General features: G+C 38.8%; 2 long non-coding RNA genes across 3 annotated transcripts; one reads left to right on the top strand and one right to left on the bottom strand.

The window, feature by feature from the left end:
• The first annotated feature begins 1,381 nt into the window (after positions 1-1,381).
• LOC112844583 (uncharacterized) lies at positions 1,382-2,559 on the top strand. Its single transcript, XR_003217309.1, has 2 exons — positions 1,382-1,572; positions 1,812-2,559. It is a non-coding gene; the product is annotated as an uncharacterized LOC112844583 (long non-coding RNA).
• On the bottom strand, positions 1,935-18,353 carry LOC106096496 (nectin-2). 2 transcript variants are annotated; one of them, XR_003217308.1, is made up of 9 exons: positions 17,985-18,353; positions 14,994-15,320; positions 14,574-14,876; positions 7,921-8,014; positions 7,123-7,277; positions 6,592-6,691; positions 5,890-5,983; positions 3,816-3,876; positions 1,935-2,436 (listed from the first exon to the last, which is right to left on the bottom strand). It is a non-coding gene; the product is annotated as a nectin-2 (long non-coding RNA). The 2 variants fall into 2 exon arrangements; XR_002060852.2 differs by lacking the exons at positions 1,935-2,436; positions 3,816-3,876; positions 5,890-5,983; ... (1 more) ...; positions 7,123-7,277; positions 7,921-8,014 and adding exons at positions 12,077-12,231; positions 12,813-12,967; positions 13,624-13,717.
• Between the last annotated feature and the right edge of the window lie 1,380 nt (positions 18,354-19,733).

Here is a 19,733-nt window from a genome sequence, read left to right as displayed (position 1 = left end):
TGCAGGTCTGACAGCAGCAGGTGTATCACTGCTGTTTCTACCTGGAGACAGCAGTCGCCTCATTGTTCTGACACACATCACAAAACTATCCACGACACCACACACTAACTACACAAGACATTAACTACACAAGACAACACATTAACTACACACTCCAAACACGCTAAACGTCACAAATCTCACATCTCAAAACTCGCTCTCTCTCTTTTCCTGCTCTCTCTCTCTCTCTCTTTCTCTCTCTCTCCCTCCCTCCCTCCCTCTCTTTCTCTCTCTCTCCCTCCCTCCCTCCCTCTCTTTCTCTCTCTCTCTTTCTCTCTCTCTCCCTCCCTCCCTCCCTCTCTTTCTCTCTCTCTCTTTCTCTCTCTCTCCCTCTCTCCCTCCCTCTCTCTCTCTTTCTCTCTCCCTCCCTCCCTCCCTCTCTTTCTCTCTCTCTCTTTCTCTCTCTCTCCCTCTCTCCCTCCCTCCCTCCCTCTCTTTCTCTCTCTCTCTTTCTCCCTCTCTCCCTCCCTCCCTCCCTCTCTTTCTCTCTCTCTCTTTCTCTCTCTCTCCCTCCCTCCCTCCCTCTCTCTCTCTCTTTCTCTCTCTCTCTCTCCCTCCCTCCCTCCCTCTCTTTCTCTCTCTCTCCCTCCCTCCCTCCCTCTCTTTCTCTCTCTCTCTTTCTCTCTCTCTCCCTCCCTCCCTCCCTCTCTTTCTCTCTCTCTCTTTCTCTCTCTCTCCCTCCCTCCCTCCCTCCCTCTCTCTCTCTCTCTCTCTCTCTTTCTCTCTCTCTCCCTCCCTCCCTCCCTCTCTTTCTCTCTCTCTCTTTCTCTCGCCGTCACTCCTAAAACTTTTTTTTGTTTTGTTTTGTTGCTCATAAGCAGAGAGTGCTTGCTAGCGCTAACGTGGCGAAACTATTGAGGAAAAAACGCCGCGTATATCTTGTTTATCCTGACTCTGGTTTTACGTGGCCTATCGACACAATTTAAAAACTGGCACCTTGTTGCTTTGTCTTTAAGTGGTCATGTGATTGACTTACCACGACTACTTTATTCTTCCTCAGTCAAACAGCAGCACTCATGCGATTGTTTTGCCCCCTTAGCTCCAGGTGTTGTGCTGGACAGTGATCGTGATTACCGTCCGCGGGAGCGCGCAGCTGCTTAAAGCTGTAGCGTCCAGATTACTTACAGCTACTTCCTGCAGCTGATATAAGATGCGGTAAGCTGAACACAGCTTCAACCGTCTGTTTGTTGAAAAATAGTAACGGACCGCGTTTTCTTGTTAGTAACTGTAACGCCGTTGTAACGATAGGAATAGTAATTAGTTAGATTACTCGTTACTGAAAAAAGTAACGCCGTTAGTAACGCCGTTACTTGTAACGCCGTTATTCCCATCACTGGTGACCACTGGTCAGTTCGGGAGATAGCGGGAGCTACTAGCTGATGCAGTGTGTTATCGCTGTCACCTGGATGATATTTTGGTGGTATTGTGAGAAAGCAACCAAAACTGAACAAAGTTCTCTCCATCATGGCGAATCCTTCTCTCCCACTTCATCCCTCACTACTGAGGCAACAGAGCTCATTCTCCCTCAGACAGGTGAATACACTGATAATATTCCATTGTGTAGTTTTCTATCCAGGTGTGCTTTTAATGCACTGGGAGTCCATTTGGGAAGCCATTGTCTGTCAGGTTCTTTCCAGATGTAATTTCATGGTGGATCTAAATCTGATGGTGCTTTTCTTTGTTCATAACTCCATTAATTTTGACATGATCGCCAACACGACTGACTGATATGCAGCTCCAAAACATGACAGTGCCTCCATCATGTTTTACAGATGCCAGAAAATCCACATTTGATTTCTGCTCTCCACAAGACCAAAACGTCCAACTGGAATTCAATATCAAGGATGACAGATGGGGTTTACACACCTGAATGTATATACTGAGGGAGAGGAACGTACTGATTTTATGCATGTTTATTTACTTTTGAAGAAAAATGGTAACAAAAAGTATTTCAGCAGTGTAACATGTTATAAAAGCAATTACAAAACAAAGTTTAATTTTAAGCAAACAATAAAAAAACACAAGATATAAAGCAAGCACACTGAACGATTTATAATTAGTCAATTTAGAATACAGATCAAACAACACACTTTAGTGATTGAATGCTTAAAAAAAGCTGCCACACAAAAACCTAAATAAATTGAAAAGTACAACCATCTGGGACACAGGTGTATGATATATGATTTGATATGATGTATAGCTTTCCAAAAGCAGGGAACCCTGACTGTGTAATGCTTTAACAAAGAAATTCTCCAGCTTTCTCTGAAATGTCCCCAGTTATTCCCTACAGTAGTCCGTGCACCACCAGCTCCACAGTTTGAGAAGACTGTTTTAATGTGTAGAGTAAAGACATGTTGTCAAATGGAAAGCATTTTTGCTGGCTCTCACAAATACCCCCTGTGTGCATGTGTAAATGAGAGAAAAGACAAGGCACAGTTTATTCATTAATGCTGACTCTTTTCAATAAACAAGTTTAGAGATTTAAAGTTTAGAGTTAAAAAACATGTACTAGTGTAACTATTGCTATAAAGGATTAAGATGAATTTAGCTAAATGTAACCTACACAATTAAAATACAAACATATCTTCATTTGACACACTAACTTGGCAGCAAATAGTTGATTAGTTAAATAACTGGTCAAAGTGTCTGTGAAGGTTCTCAGTCATCCAGGTCATTGTAGTCTAAGGAGCTTGGAAAGAAAAGCAGAAAAATACTAGTGACCGTCAATGCTACCCCTCAGTCTCCTAGTTGATACACCTATGGTGTCAATTTCAAAATCCTTTGTCACCTTGTCCTCAAGTTATCACATTCACAAGAGTTTCAGAAAACCTCTGATTCAAACTCATCTAAGATTTTTAGAAGCTGCACTTATAGCATCGACTTCAAACTTCTGCATCGCCTCATTCGAGTTATCGCATTCACAAATTTGCATGTAATAGAAAATTTCTATTGTTCTCATTTAAAGTATTTAAGTGCTTTTGCATATGCTTAGATGAAGTATGTGTATTTCTCAGCATGACCTTGTGAAAACTGCTTAGCTTTGCTTAAAGATGTTTCACTATGTTATCTGTTAACTGTTAGGGCGTAGAAGAACGAAGTGGGAGTTGTTCTCTGCTCAGCAACAGCCCGTGGAACAAAAACCTGCTATATCTGGGAAGATACAGAGCATTGTGTGTGAGGGTATGAAAGAGGAGCTGAGACTCCAAGGGCAGAGTGCTCATAACTTAGACCTGTGATATTTTTGATGTGTGTGTTCGCTCTGCATGCATGCATGCAGTAATAAAATAGCTTGATTCTACACAAATGCCTTTTTCCACAGAAAACTCCATGACACATCACCACCACCCACCCACGACAATATTCCATCAGCCTTTTTATGTATGGGGGTAAAAATTATGGGCCAACGTTTAAACACACATGCTGTGAAATTTTAGCTTCATATACCGAATACAGTTTTGTAAAAAATGGTCTATCGACCTACTATCAAGCTATTTCTTTTCTTAAACTGGTCAAGGAAGAGTCAGATTAGCAGCTGAGAGTGCATTTTGAAGGTTGACATTGTTTTTCACAGTATTTCACTGCTTTTCTGTAGTGCTTGTAATACAGAACTTAAATTTCAATTTTGATACTGAACATGTCACAAATTCTGTTTTTGCTGACTTTGCCTCCTGTCGTTAGCTTGTATACTCATAACAAAAGTCAGCTCGAAACAGATGATCAAAGGGTTTCACTGACAATACTTAAAACATTTGTGTGTCAACAGAAGTTAAACTTGCCTTTCACCAAGGTGGAAAGTGATGCAGCTTACAGCAAACACTGTAGAGTGAGTCTGGCTCTCTGGAAACAGAGATCCAAGTGAGGTAACTTTGTTTTGTTTTTTTTGTATTTTACATGATAGAAGTCTTTTGAATTGCATTTGATCTGGCCCCTAACCCATGACCAATTTGCATTGGGAACAAACCTTCCCAACAGCATAGCTCCTGGGAAAATGCAGGCATCATAAGCTTTGCAGAAATGCATAAGCCAATGTTGGACAGAGTTATCAGTTACAGTCAGTTTCCGTCTTTATGATGACACGCTTTTCATAACAGTGAAGTAAAAACAGCTCTTTATCAGTCAGCACACTTATTAGACCCGTCTATGTTTTAAATAAGTCAGCTCGGCTGAACGCATGGAGTTAAAGGTCTGAACCAGAACAACTAAAGATAAGAAATTAAGAGAGTGCATTTGCATTTGTGTAACTTAGCATTTGTTACTTAATGCAATACGTAGTCTTGTATTCATATTATATTAAAATTTAAATTTACCATTTTTAGTATTTTACCTAAAAATGAGTATTTAATCATACTCCCATAAGTTTATAAGAAATCGGTTCATATACTCAGGCTTTCTGTTCAAGTTTCTTATTAACCATTGATCAGCACATTCAGTAAATATATGAATGAAGATTAAGATTTTTTTTTTTTACTTGTAAGTTTTGTTTTATTAGAGCAAAACTTGTACATTCATGGCAAGTACAGACAAGTGCAGGCCTGTTTTATTATAGTTTTATGTAGTGGTGGGGAGTAAGTGTGTGCACCATCATCGTGCACAAGAGAAATTTAGCACCATTCACAGTGTGCAGTGAAGCTATTCTCTGTGTGAGTTTTTGTATTGTACTGGTAATTCATTTAGTGTTTCTGATAAAAACACTGTGGGTTTTATAAACTGCAGCTTAATGGCTCGTGTTATCAAGAGGAGTAAAGAACATCAGCCAGAGCTGCAATGCAAACACACCTGCTGCAGCTGTGCTAGCACACTGACTGGATACTGTCATGGTGCTTTTTATAGGCATAATAAGCAAAAAAGGGAAAACATGTAATTCCATATGAATGGTTGAAGTGTCCACTATTGCCCAGTATTGTACATTATAACCTTAAATACTTCTATTGTTACCCTGAGGGAAGGCTGTTACTGAAGGCAAGTGGATTTTTCTTTCCTGAATTTACAGTAACCACATTACTATAGCTGTCAACAGTTTTCACTGATGATGAAAGCATTTCACAAGTTTGGGGGAAACACAAGAACAGATAGCAAATACAGTTAAAGCTTTACACGACAACAGAGGAACAGGCAGCTAAAACCACAACCTAACGGTTATTCCAGTTACATGTGAAGTTGTTTCACAACATGGCCTTTTTAAAAAGACTTAATTAAATTTCATTGCCAAGCTAACTCTGGAATAATATGTTGGTGGAAACTTCAGTGGAGATATTGTCCATCTTTGGCTTCCACAACAGTCAGAAGGATTGCTGAGGCAGAGAATTCAGAACATTTGTTTAAAAACCTGCATTTAATTTAAAACAAACACGCAAAGACTCTCAGTGTATCTGCAGATTTTACAAAGAATAGTAACACTTCTGTAATATTCAACACACTATTGAAAAAAGAAGGGCAGATTTAATAAAATAAGAAATACTAAAGTCATTTAAGGTTTTGAGGAAAAAAAACTAAACAATTTGATGACTACGTCTTTAAAGGGTGGTGAAAGGTTTCTATTCATTCATCACAGAGATAAAGTGACTGACTGACTATTCATTTTTTGAACAATGTGAGAAAGGTTTTGATTGTAGTAGTTTCTTTTGCACAAGAGACTCTGTTGTGAAAAATGCTCTAACTGTTTTGAGAACCGCATGAAGAGTGGCTTGAATGACTTTTCTGCTGTGAGAATTGCACAGAAGCAATTGAGAAAAACTGTAAGTTAAGTCATTAGCACCAAAATATTGAGAGACATATTAATTAATTTATATTTAACATAATTAATTTTGAGTTTCAAATCTCTACATATTAACCATTGGTGACCTCGCTCACTTCCTGCAGTTGTTCTTGTTCTCGTCTTTGATCATCTCCTGCACTCCTGGGAGATGGTGGGTCTCTAGGCCCATCACCATGTGATGGAAAACACCTAACGCCAGAGAAAAACAAGACAGTATGCATGGCTTACAGTTAAGCCTGGAAATTTTGTGGCATTAACAAATGAAACAAAGATGAAATGTCAGACAAAGCAGAACACGAGGAGCTTATCCCCAGAAGTGGATCATCATCCACTGGCTGGAAATACTTTGTATTTGGGAGAAATGACACTAACTAAGAACAAATTATAAACAAAGGTTGCTGTAGAGTTGTTTTGGCACCACAGAGCAACACAACTAACTGAACCACCTGAAAACTCGCCACAAACTATGATGAATGTACGAAAGCCAAGAAAACCAAAATCATAACTCAATATCAATAAAAGCAAATCTGTACAGTTCGTCAATGTGTCTCAGTGAATGAACACTTTGTCTGCAAATACATTTTAATTTGAGGAATATAGTGAAATGTAATAGAGAAACCAGTGCCCTGTTGAATCGTTAGTGTTGAACTTTGCGGCAAATGCAATTTGGAATTTTTAAAGAAATAACCGAGCAGTTTACACAGTTTTTGAGTGACCTGTCAAATTGTGTCTGTGTGTGTGTGTGTGTGTGTGTGTGTGTGTGTGTGTGTGTGTGTGTGTGTGTGTGTTTGAAGTACCTTTGAAGCTGTCTGGATTTATCAAGGTACCATACTGCAGCAACAGCAACATTCAGGAAAAACAAAACACCAACTAGGGCCCAAACAGCAGAGCATGCTCCTACAGACACACATGGAAAAAAAAAAATATTGTGAGAATGAGTAATCCTTTCTCTCCTTCATGGTGTTTAGTCTTTTCAAACATTGTTCAAACACCATGCAGCACTTGTACCAAACATTCAAAAACTTTTATGTTCTGAAAGGTTCTGAGACAAATGACCATGAAAAGAACTATTTGCTAGGACACGTTCTTCCAGTGATGGAGCTGACTTTAATTTCATTTTTGCTCTGTGTGGAGCCATGGGTGGAGTGATCCATTCATTAACACTACGTTTTATGCTGGCGATATCTTAAACCAACCACCTCTTTAAGCTGGCTGGTTTTCAGAACAACATTAGAATGAAGCAACACCAGCAAAGCCTCAAATTAAAAACTCAAGCAAATTCAGAAAGATTTGGACAAACTGCACAGCTAAATCCAAGCTGCCCTCACCTGATGCCACATGCACATAGAGCTGACCATGTTTAGTTCCATATGCATTAGATGCTTCACACTGATAGAGGCCATTTTGATCAGAGGTCAGGCTCAGCAGTTGTAGCTCTGCACCGTCGACTTTGATAGAAGACTGCAGCAAAGTCTGGCCAGATCTGGAAAAACATGAACAAGGCTCAACATGAACTGTACAGAGGAAGCAGAATAATGTGTTGTGCCCCCCCCCCCCCAAAAAGAAAGAAATAACTCACTGTCATTTCCTTGCTCACATGAGCATTGTTGTATTCTGTGATTGTAACCAAAACCTAATATTTATATATCTATTAAAAAAAAATCCCCTCTCGCCCCTGCAGGCAGACTATCCTTCAAACTCAGGCCCTCTACCAGAGGCCTGGTAGAATACATATATATATATATATATATATATATATGTATATATATATATATACATACATATATATACATACATATATATATATATATATATATATATATATATATATATATTCTGAAAAAAATATTATATTAAATTATTTTTTTTTCAGAACCTACAGTTTAACCACAGTCTGTTCCTAAAGCGTGCATGTTCAGGAAACACCCATCAGCTAAAGTTTAAATGTTGCCTTCTTTAATTTTCCAAAATTCACTCCCAACAACTTTATTATGTGTTATACTGTATATCACTAAATACAATACCTATTTTTGTTCCTCAGGGCTTTTTTAAAAACAGGTTGCACAAGACAAACAAACAGAAGTTAATTAAAGTTTCAGCTTAAATCATTATTCAAGCTACTTTACCTGCTCCAGGTAAAGTTTGCGCTTGGGTTGGCTTCTGTCACACACTCAAATGAGTCCTCTGAAATTTCTCTAATGTTCACTTCTGTGGGAGAGACTGCAAAAACCGAAAGAGAACAGTGTTAATTCTGAAATGAGGAAATACTAATGGTGTCAAAGTAATATTTCACATTTGCTGGAATCCTATCATGTCACACAAAACCATAAATTGTGGTTCCTTTTATTTAGTTTGAAGGAGTGATCCTTTGATACACATGAAGGTTGCCACAGGCTCACTTACAATCACCTTGTCTGAAAAAAGGATATTAAATTTTGTGTTCTTCTCAGGGACTTCCACCAGAAACATAACACCGCACAAAACCAGAGGAACCTGTGTTCAGTTTCAAAACAAGCCTCTATTAGTTTTGCTTCATCCTCTGCCATTCCTCATGTGTACTGGATGGATCTTATGACTGTGGAGATCGGTGAAAATAATGGACTCATTGTCAGGCTTGACAAACAAGTTTGAGACAGACTTTGTCACATGGTGTTTTGTCATGCTGGAAGTAGTAGACCAGAAACAAAAAAATAGGTATGGCTATAAACAGACATTGTCAGCAGCTTTACTTTGCAGGATAGTGGTGTGCCCCCAAAATCATAAATGGTACCTCTCCTTCAAAACAACTGGATTGCTGAGCCATTTTCTGACTTTAGCTGCAGTAAATTAATTCTGACCTGAACATATACATGAAACTGAAAAATTATTAAATGATGAATATTGGTAAGTTGATACCTGCGCTCATATGAACAAAACTTATTTGAGGCAGACTCAAATAAGTTTAATAATAAACTCTATTAACAGCTGATACTCACAGTAGACCTGTATGCTGAAGGGCAGACTTTTTTCTGTAGACAGGGAATCACCACTGATGACACACTGGACCTGGTCACCATTAATTTCTCTCGTAGGTACGCCAAACAGAGAGCTGACTGTGGTAGTCGTATCGTTGTCATACTGGGTGGAGATTGTCGTTGTCCTCACTTTGTCTCCCAAAGCACCAGTGAGTCACCTCACCTCAGTAGGAGGCTTGGATCCAGCAGCTGTGCAAGTAGCAAATAAAACCTCTTCTTTGCCCAAAGTGGGAAGATTGTCCTTGACGCTTGTGAAAGGAGGCACTAGGAGAGTTACAGCACTTAAATAAATCAACACGCAAGCAGGATGGTGAAAGTAACTCGTTCTCTATGTCACACACAGAAACACCCAGTGGAGGGGCATAATAGAGGAGCTGAGGCATCCGAAGGGCAGAGCTGACATGACAAAATAATGGCAATAAAATTTGAATTTGATTTGAATTTGATGACTGTGAACTGTGATGTTTGATGTGTGTGTTGGCTCTCCTGCGCAGAAATGAATAGCTTGACCATAGCGCTTTCCGTGTTGCAGACTTTATTTACAAAATTCCACGACAATACTGACTCACTGTTGGTATATGTATTAAATGGCAATATCTAAGTCCATCTAATTTTCATCGGATACATGGGCAGCATCTCTGTATTCCCATACACACATGGAAAATCTGACATCTAATCAGAGTCACCAGTCCATGCAGCAGAGCACCCTCCTGCAGGAACTTCGAGAATGAAAGACATAATGACAATTACATCATACGTGGCAGGAAACGCTGCACAACGAGAAGAGCGCAGCCAGACCCGAGGAAGATTGTGGAGAAGAACCGATTCCTGAGGCTTTTAAAAACTCCCAGCCTGGTTCATTACCCCATACCGAAATCATGGGTAAGACTGCTGACCTGACTGCTCTCCAGAAGGCCATCATTGACACCCTCAAGCAAGAGGGTAAGACACAGAAAGACATTTCTGAACGAATAGGCTGTTCCCAGAGTGCTGTATCAAGGCACCTCAGTGGGAAGTCTGTGGGAAGGAAAAAGTGTGGCAGAAAACGCTGCACAACGAGAAGAGGTGACCGGACACTGAGGAAGATTGTCGAGAAGAACCGATTCCAGACCTTGGGGGACCTGCGGAAGCAGTGGACTGAGTCTGGAGTAGAAACATCCAGAGCCACTGTGTACAGGCGTGTGCAGGAAATGGGCTACAGGTGCCGCATTCCCCAGGTCAAGCCACTTTTGAACCAGAAACAGCGGCAGAAGCGCCTGACCTGGGCTACAGAGAAGCAGCACTGGACTGTTGCTCAGTGGTCCAAAGTACTTTTTTCTGATGAAAGCAACTTTTGCATGTCATTCGGAAATCAAGGTGCCAGAGTCTGGAGGAAGACTGGGGAGAGGGGAATGCCAAAATGCCTGAAATCCAGTGTCAAGTACCCACAGTCAGTGATGGTCTGGGGTGCCATGTCAGTTGCTGGTGTTGGTCTACTGTGTTTTATCAAGGGCAGGGTCAATGCAGCTAGCTATCAGGAGATTTTGGAGCACTTCATGCTTCCATCTGCTGAAGAGCTTTATGGAGATGAAGATTTCATTTTTCAGCACGACCTGGCACCTGCTCACAGTGCCAAAACCACTGGTAAATGGTTTACTGACCATGGTATTGCTGTGCTCAATTGGCCTGCCAACTCTCCTGACCTGAACCCCATAGAGAATCTGTGGGATATTGTGAAGAGAAAGTTGAGAGACACAAGACCCAACACTCTGCATGGGCTTAAGGCTGCTATCGAAGCATCCTGGGCGTCCATAACACCTCAGCAGTGCCACAGGCTGATTGCCTCCATGCCACGCCGCATTGAAGCAGTCATTTCTGCAAAAGGATTCCCGACCAAGTATTAAGTGCATAACTGAACATAATTATTTGAAGGTTGACTTTTTTTGTATTCAAAACACTTTTCTTTTATTGGTTGGATGAAATATGCTAATTTTTTGAGATAGGAATTTTGGGTTTTCATGAGCTGTATGCCATAATCATCAATATTAAAACAATGAAAGGCTTGAACTACTTCAGTTGTGTGTGATGAATCTAAAATATATGAAAGTCTAATGTTTATCAGTACATTACAGGAAATAATGAACTTTATCACAATATGCTATGTATATATATATATATATACATATATATATATATATATATATATATATACATATATATATATATATATATATATATATATATATATATATATATATATAATACGCTACCTTCAAAACCTCCTGGGCTTCTTTTTCAGTGTGTTTTGGATCATTGTCCATCTGTACTGCGAGGCAAATAATCAACTTTAATGGCTGAAACTAAAGTATACAACACATGTTTTCAAATAAAAATACAAATAAACATCAGAGACCCAGAACATGAGAATTAATTCATTGTTTTAAGAGGATGTTGTAATTTTCAGATTACGAGCTTTTCTAAAGGCTTCCATAGTTTCCCCGACATCATTCTGGTTCAGGTCCAATCACATTTACGCCAGTCAAAATATAACCAGACAACGTTTATACTGTGTGTATATATAACAAAAAATATTGTTGTCTGACCCCTTGCAATTGAGGCTTGGTCTATTTTTATTTACTAAAACTTCAAAAGCTATTTGTACATTGTGTACATATCCTTTAATATTAGGAGTACAGTGCTACATATTAAGTACATACAGTGATAGGTTTGTAGCATGAACCTATTCGCTGGAACGTTGAAGGCAATGTAATCACACAGCAAGCAAGACACGAGTAGGCAACATTCTTTATGTTTCACGTGCACGGGAGAGAACTGGACAGGCGCCGTTCCTTCGCTTGACCCCAGTTGCTCTCAGCCAGGTTCCCCATAGCACTCCTTTTATTGTGGTTACTTGAATATGCATAGGGTCATTAACATATAGCGGCTTACATAGGTACACATGTGAACAAGGAATACCCTGCCTGTGGTTTTGTAAGTGCGTGTGTGTGTGTGTGTGTGAGCTGCTGACCAAAAGGGTCATAAAGCAGGAACAACATCCTAGGTCATAAAGAGGGTAACCTCCCCACACCCAATCTATGGTTCACCCTAGATAACACAGTGAAGCCATACAAAGGGCGGGAAGTTTTACCACATCAAAAGAAGCAGATCTTCCAGATAGGATGTATCTGCAATAAAACACTATAGCCCCTCACCCAGAACCTCGAGAATCTGAGGAGGGGAGAACAAAAGAATTCCTTTCAACACACAGTTAAAGTACAAATGGTAAGAATAAAAATGACAAACATTTAACAATTCACTCTAACATACAGGGTTATTGTTGTAAGCACTTTTTAAAACGTCCAGATTTATAAAAGAACCATGTAGCTCCGATGACATCCAGGGAAAGCAAAAGACCAAATGAGGCCCAAGCAGCAGAGCATGCTCCTGCAGAGACACAAGAAGGAAGAATATATTGAGAAGGAGATGATTAGTTGTTTTCTGTTTATTGGAATTTAGTTTTATATTTCACATTTAAATGAGTTGGACAGTATTCAAACAACCCTAACCTGACACCTGTATCCAACACAATGAAAAATGTTTTCCAACAGACAAGATCTGACATAGAAAACAATGTGAGACAAATTTGATATGAAAAGAACTTCAAGCTAAGACATGCTCTTAGCTTAAAGAACTGGTCGTATTACACTGAGTGGAGCATCACTCATCGATTCATTAACTTAACTCTAGGGTACTCGAACCACTTCTTTAACGTAACTATTCTCCAAGGAATTCTAGCTTCTAGGGCATGATGCGAATACTTAAATATGGAGAGAAAATTATATGGAATAATTTTACTCATAGTCTAGATATTCAAGTCTCTGTTTATATCTTTCAATAGGAGAAAACAAAAAAAGAAAACACAGTAACATCTAAATGACACAACATCCACAAAAGCTCAGATCTGAAATAGAGAAACAAAAGATAAATTTGGACAAACTGCACAGCTAAATCCAAACTGATCTCACCTGATGCCACATGCACATAGAGCTGACCATGTTTTATTCCATATGAGTTAGCTGCTTCACACTGATAGAGGCCATTTAGATATGCGGTCAGACTCAACAGTTGTAGCTTTGCACCCTCTTCTTTGACAGCAGACTGCATGAAAGACTGCCCAGATCTGGAAAAAACGTGAATGAGGCTCAACATTAAATATACATAAAGTGAGTGAGTTGTGATTTGTGCCAAAAGTTAAATGAAAAGTTAAACAAATTTCAGTCTTTGTGATAGTATTTTTCTTTATTCAAACACAAGACATTATGCTAAAGGAGACAATACTTGGACTACAGCTTGAGCTGTAGGGGAATTAAAGCAGTTGACAAAGTCTTTGTCTTTGGTGAAAAGCAGATAAAGAGCAATTCAGAAAACCCTATGAAGAGTGGGTTTTCACAGTGGGGTTATCAAGGCCCAACCCAGAAACGAGGCAAACGGCGAGGGGGAATCCCTGGAGGCGAGGCTTTAATCCATGCCACCCCATTAAGCATATCCTGAAGAAACAACATGTGAAGGAAGTGTCCTAGGTGTTAGGTACAGTGTGTATCAGGGGCAGTCAAGGCAGAGATTTTTGATATTGTGGGTGTGTCTTGGTAGAGGAGATCTGGGGTGGTGTAAATATAGCTCTATCTATATTCCAAATATAGCAAAAGTCTGTTGATAAATATCAAAAAATTTTCTTCACACCCAACTCTGCTATGGTACTTTAAATCCGATAGGACCACTAGCACAGTGTGCTTAAAAAACATGCCTTACGCAGTAAAAGAAATGTTTATACTTTACCTGCTCCAGGTAAAGTTTGCATTTGGGTTGGCTTCTGTCACACACTCAAATGAGTCCTCTGAAATCACTGAAATGTTCACTTCTGTAGGAGAGACTGCAAAAAATAGAGCGAGAAATGTGTTAATCTTTGAACTGAGGAAATATTTATACAATCAAAATAACATCTCACATATGTTTTAGTAAATTTTGGTTAGTTTAGATTTTGTTTTAAAGCCATTTTAGAAAACAGTTATTTTCCTGCTTCATGGTTTTCATTGGCTCACTTACATACACTTAATGCTTTAAGCTCTAAATTTGAGATATATTGTCCTAAACAAGCATACTGTTGTGTTACTTATTTTATACTGTTGTTTAGGAGTCCAAAATAAACTTTCATACTAAAGCTTATTGCAGTGGAAACTGTTAACAGGGTTTTATGATTATTTTTTCTCTGCATACAGACAACAAACAAGTAAAATTACTGATCAAACAATAATATTTTTTCTATTTTAATATTCTTTAGTTACTATTTTATGTGACCGAGGTAAAATGTTACAGTCCCACTCAACATAGAGAAGTAAGGAGAAGCGTGTCTCAATTTAACACTTAATGCTACTTGTTATAAAAAAGTGTGTGTCTGTTTTTGTTAAAAACACTGATGTAGGGTTTGTAAAAAGAACTGAAAGTATAGACAGTACATTATTACATTATTTATAAACAAATGTATTTTATCATTAGACAATGAAACTATTTTTGTCTCATGGCTGGATGACTGGTACAGAGTAATTTGATACTGTGACAAGAGGTTTTTGCTCATTTCAGTTCAGTAGCATCACCTTATGGTTTAATGTAAACGTGGGTGTGTCTGGCTGTGCACCTTGTTAAATAGCAAATTAAATAATTAAAATTATTAAATGGACAGCGACACAAAAGAGGGAAAATAATAAACTCTATTAACAGCTGATACTCACAGTAGATCTGTATGGTGAAGGGCAGGGTTTCTTCTTTAGTCAGGGAGTCACCACTGATGACACACTGGACCTGGTGACCATTAATCTCTCTCGTAGGTACGCCAAACAGAGAGCTGACTGTGGTAGTTGTATCGTTGTCATACTGGGTGGAGATTGTCGTTGTTCTCACTTTGTCTCCCAAAGCACCAGTGAGCCACCTCACCTCAGCAGGAGGCTTCGATCCAGCAGCCGTGCAGGTAGCAAATAAAACCTCTTCAGTGCCCAAAGTCGGAAGGTTGTCCTTGACACTTGTGAAAGGAGGCACTAGGAGAGTTACAGAAAACTAATAACTCAATATGTAAGCGTGACAGTAAAAGTAACTCTGTCTACATCTCATATACAAACACATCTCTTAAATACATGTTTTTGTTTTTTCTATACCAATCACTATAAGAAGTATCTCAGTCTTCTGATTTCCACTGGGAAACAATGTGAAGATGCACGTGTATCTGCCTTCATCCTTCAGTGCAACACTGGATAACTGGAGGGTTCCAATTTTGTTGTTAAAATTCCCGATATACTTAAATCGATCATCATGTCCATTGACAAACCGTGGTTCTTCCCTTGGTTGGATAGTGATAAAATTGTCATTATGAGGTTTTTCTCTGGTTGTCCTCTGCCAGGTAATCTGCGTCAAATCATCATCAGTGTGGATGATTTGGCACGGTAAGATAGCAGTGCCTCCTTGAACCACTGTCACACTTCCACCTGTAAAGAGCATGAAACACTATTAAAGCTCAGACCTCAGCGTAAAAATAGAAACAAGAAAGAAGCAGATTTGCATAAGGTAAAACACTAGTTTCACAATTACAGCTACAAATCCAAATAGGATCAATTTTTCAAAACCTGAACCAGGACTATCAGAGCAGCTTGGCGTCTGGACTGGGTGAGGAATAAGGAATTAGTACTGTGCAGATCTAATCAGGGAACCAAACTGAATAGTCATATTTTTTCAGTTTCCTTTCAATTCAACACAATTTTATTTAGAAACCGTCAAATCACAACAACAGTGACCTCAAGGCGCTTTATTATGTAATGTAGACCCTACAATAATAAACACAGAGAAAAACCCAACAATCATATGAGCCCCTATGAGAAAGCGCTTTGGTGACAGTGGGAAGGAAAAACTCCCTTTTAACAGGAAGAAGCCTCTAGCAGAACCAGGCTCAGGGAGGGGCGGCCATCTGCTGTGACCGGTTGAATGAGGGAAGGAGACAGGACAGAAGACATACAGTGGAAGAGAGCCAGAGATTAATAACATGTATGATTCAGTGCAGAGAGGTGTATTAACACATAGTGAGTGAGAAAGGTGAGTGAAGAAGAAATGCTCAATGCATCATGGGAATCCCCCAGCAGCCTATGGTTATTGCAGCACAACTAAGGGAGGATTCAGGGTTTATTTCTTATCTGTAAGACTTGGGGGAGGGAATGTTACACATGGGAAAGTTAACCTTCACAGCTATCTCACCAAGTCCAGTCAGGAGGGTTTGTATATATGTGGTCACATGAATTAAAGTAGCAGAAGCCACAATCTTTTTTTTTTTTTTTAAACTTTTTTTTATTGAGCATCAACAATGTTGTAGAAAGATATACATATAGCAAGGCCACAGTGCTCCTTTTTTTTATATATTTATCCCACCCCAAAAACATAATGGACACCGACCCAAAGAGAAAAAAATAAATAAATAAATAAATAAATAAAATAAAATAAAATAAAATAAAAAATAAAATAAATAAATAAAAATAAATACATTAATTAATAAATAAAGTGAATTTAAATGAGGTACAAGGAAATTCACCATATTTGAAGATGTACACTTAAAGGGCGATATTTTGCACAAAATTAATCCCAATCACACACACAAAAAAAGGATTTTCGGCAGCTGTCAAGCCTCTTTCAGATGGGTATGATTTTAATTTTCTCTAAATGTTTTAGGAATGTATCCCAAACAACAAAAAATCTCTCCTTCGACCCCTTGAGAGCTTACTTTAACTTTTCCAGCTGTATAAATTGTGTCAGGTCACTGAACCACAAAGCCGCTTTGGGTGGTTTTTTTGACTTCCAATGCAACAATATCCTTCTGCGTGCAAGCAATGTAGTAAAAGCGATTATGTTTTTATGACTCTTCCTTAATGTTCTATGTCCTCTATCTGTGACACCAAATATACCCATAACTGCATTGGGTTGAAGCTCAACATTCAATGCTTCGGACAAACTATTGAAAATTGTTGACCAGTAGGCTTTTAAAGTAGGACATGACCAAAACATATGTGTTAAATCTGCGGAGGGATTTCTACATCTCTCACAGCTTGCATCTATGTTTGGAAATATTCTGGCCAGTCTTGCCTTGGAGTAATAAATGCGGTGTAAAATCTTGAACTGTATGATGTTTAATTTAGCACAAAAAGTGCTGTTGTTTACTCTTAACAGAGCGCTCTCCCAGGTCTCCTCCTCTAAGTCCACCACCAGCTCATTCTCCCAGTCTGCTCTGATCTTTGCCATTGTTATATTCTTAAAGGAGGCTATACAATTATTAATTCTTGAGATAAGACCCTTAGGCTTAAATGTGAGCTTCAACAGATCATCAACACCAGTAAATGGTGTTATATTTGGAAAGTTGGGGTTATAATGCTGAAGGAAGTGGCGAACTTGAAAGTATCTAAATAAGCTGGACCGAGGGAGGTCAAATTTAAAAGAAGCCACAATCTTTTAATGAAAGGAGGGTTTGCAGCTAAAACTACTAAAAGATTTTTAGAAAGTTTTTCCTGAACTAATAAAAACAAGTTTCCACAAAATGACTACAGTCTATCAACTGCCATTAAAGTAAAAATTTAACCCGAAAAAACGCACAAACATTACGTTTAGCTAGTTAGTGTCCCTGCAGGTTACAAAGTAACTATGTGTATTACAGCAATGGTGAGTAATTAATTTTCCCAAAGGGCCACCTGAGAAACTGGAACTGCTGTGTCTGTACCTGAGCCAAACTCGATTCTTCCCAATATCAAACTGGCTCTCTCTTTACAAACTGGTACAAGTAGTTGTTTTAATGAGACAATGAAAACGTGAAATAGGCATGGCAAAAGCAATAGCAATAGCATTGTAATCACTATTTAATCAACATTCCCAGAAACTAATGTGATGCAAAATGTGCATATTTCTGCAACATTGCGCTTTATTCAAAAAGTGTTATTCCTGTTTCGGTTTAACTTCACTTACTTCATGTTCAGTGTTTAAGTTCTTTTTGCTTGTTCAGTAAGAGAACTCTAGTCAGTCAGATTTGGACAGCATTAATTGTAACACCTGCCAGTTCATTTCATTTCAGCCTAAGCCCATCCAAGCATAAATAAAACAAACAAAAACTTTGTACATACTGTTCGTTTCTCTGGTCAGCAGGAGCGCAGATATTATCGTCAAACGACAGATGATCGTGGGAAAATAGCGCGACATGAATTCTCGTAGTAGCATAAAGAAAACAACACGCAGCTTATTTTCTTCGCTTTTCGCCCTTGTTATTCCCGGATGACTCTGACTAGAAAAACAGCCCTCCAGGTTCCAGTACTGAGTCGTGTCTGGCATCCAGATGGCGAGCCAGATACTTCTACTTAAGTTTAGGACAAAAGGGTGAAAAAAAGAAGAACAATGTAATATGTATATCATAGGATTATCAGAACTTGTTGCCTTTGAAAAACTCTCCCGTCAGGTAGAAACGGGACCGTGCGGGGGAGGGGAATGAGATTACAATTGCGCTTTATGTGTGTGTGTGTGTGTGTGTGTGTGTGTGTGTGTGTGTGTGTTTAAACAACTGTAAAACATTGTTTCGAAAGCAAAAAATTTTCGGATTGCAAATATGTTGCCTGCTACACCCAAAATCACACTGCTCAATCATAAAAGTCAGAATGCTAATGAATCGGGTGGGTGGAAAAAAGACAGAACAAAGATGTTTTCCTCTAAAATTTGTAACTTTTATTTCTTATTCCAACTGTGCTTATTCTACCATAAACAATAGGTCCTTCTCTATACCTCCTGTGCTCATTTTCTTTGCTGCTGCTCACTGATCATCACCTCTCTTCTTTACCTAGCTTCTAGGGTTAAGAAGAAAACTTAATATTTTCCAAATATTTATGCTATAGCTCATCAGCTTAATCAGAAAAAACCTTTTCCTTTGCCACCTTGTTCTTTGCTGGACACCTAACAGTACACCCAGTACTCCTGTCTACTTTCTTTCTAATCTTTCTCACTATCCCACTTCGCCTTTAATTGACTGGGAAAGTTGACCCCCCAAAAACAATGTTATACCATCATCAGACTAAACAGATTTACAAGCAGCTCCCAAGGCTGTTTCACCAATAATCTTGTAAAAGCAGCAGGTATGGAGCTCTCTCCCAACCGTTTAAAACAAAACAAACATCACAGACAGACAGTGCCCAATTTTGTTACAAATGGTTCAAGCAAAAGAGGAGAGAAAGACTGGCCTGGTGCATGCCTTACATATGCTAGGTGTGCAGCTCAGTAGTCAAATGTAAAGGTTCCTAACTCAGAAGTACATGTGTAACAGCCATAGCAAAAGCCATTGGAAATTGCTAAGAAAGACCCTTCAATGCTTCACTGTGCTAAATAGCAACTGTGGCAAATCATGTTTTTCATTTCATTCCATCTTCTACTAGAAGTCATTTCTAGGGGGAAAAACAATGAAAAAACAACACACATTTTATTTTCACTTTCAGTTTTTGACATAATGCTCTTTTATATGACCTGGGAGATACAGTACTGTAAGAATGTACTGCTGTTAAGTAGGAGTCACAAGCTGTAGTCCATCTTTGTAAATTTGGAAAAGCAGACATTGTCACATTGTTAAGGAGTCAGCTGGAAGTGTAATTAGATCTTCTGCAAAGTCAAAGAAAAACTATTAGGAAAAGTAGGTAGTAGTATTGGGAGGTTCATTTTTTAAAATATACAAACATAACTGATGAACGTCCCAGCTCTGGCCATAGATCACATAAGTAAAAACTGAGAGGAGGGTGGCTGGCTCAACAGCCTTTGTATTGCACATGAAGAACTGGAATGAGTGAGTGGCCTGGATAAAGAGTGAGAAATGAAAGCACAAATAGAATTCCTTTTTT

The sequence above is a fragment of the Oreochromis niloticus genome, unplaced genomic scaffold (assembly GCF_001858045.2).
Source record: "Oreochromis niloticus isolate F11D_XX unplaced genomic scaffold, O_niloticus_UMD_NMBU tig00000348_pilon, whole genome shotgun sequence".
In the NCBI taxonomy this organism is placed as follows: Eukaryota; Metazoa; Chordata; class Actinopteri; order Cichliformes; family Cichlidae; genus Oreochromis; species Oreochromis niloticus.
Note: the sequence above shows the minus strand (reverse complement) of the source record. Positions and strands in the feature narration are given on the sequence as shown.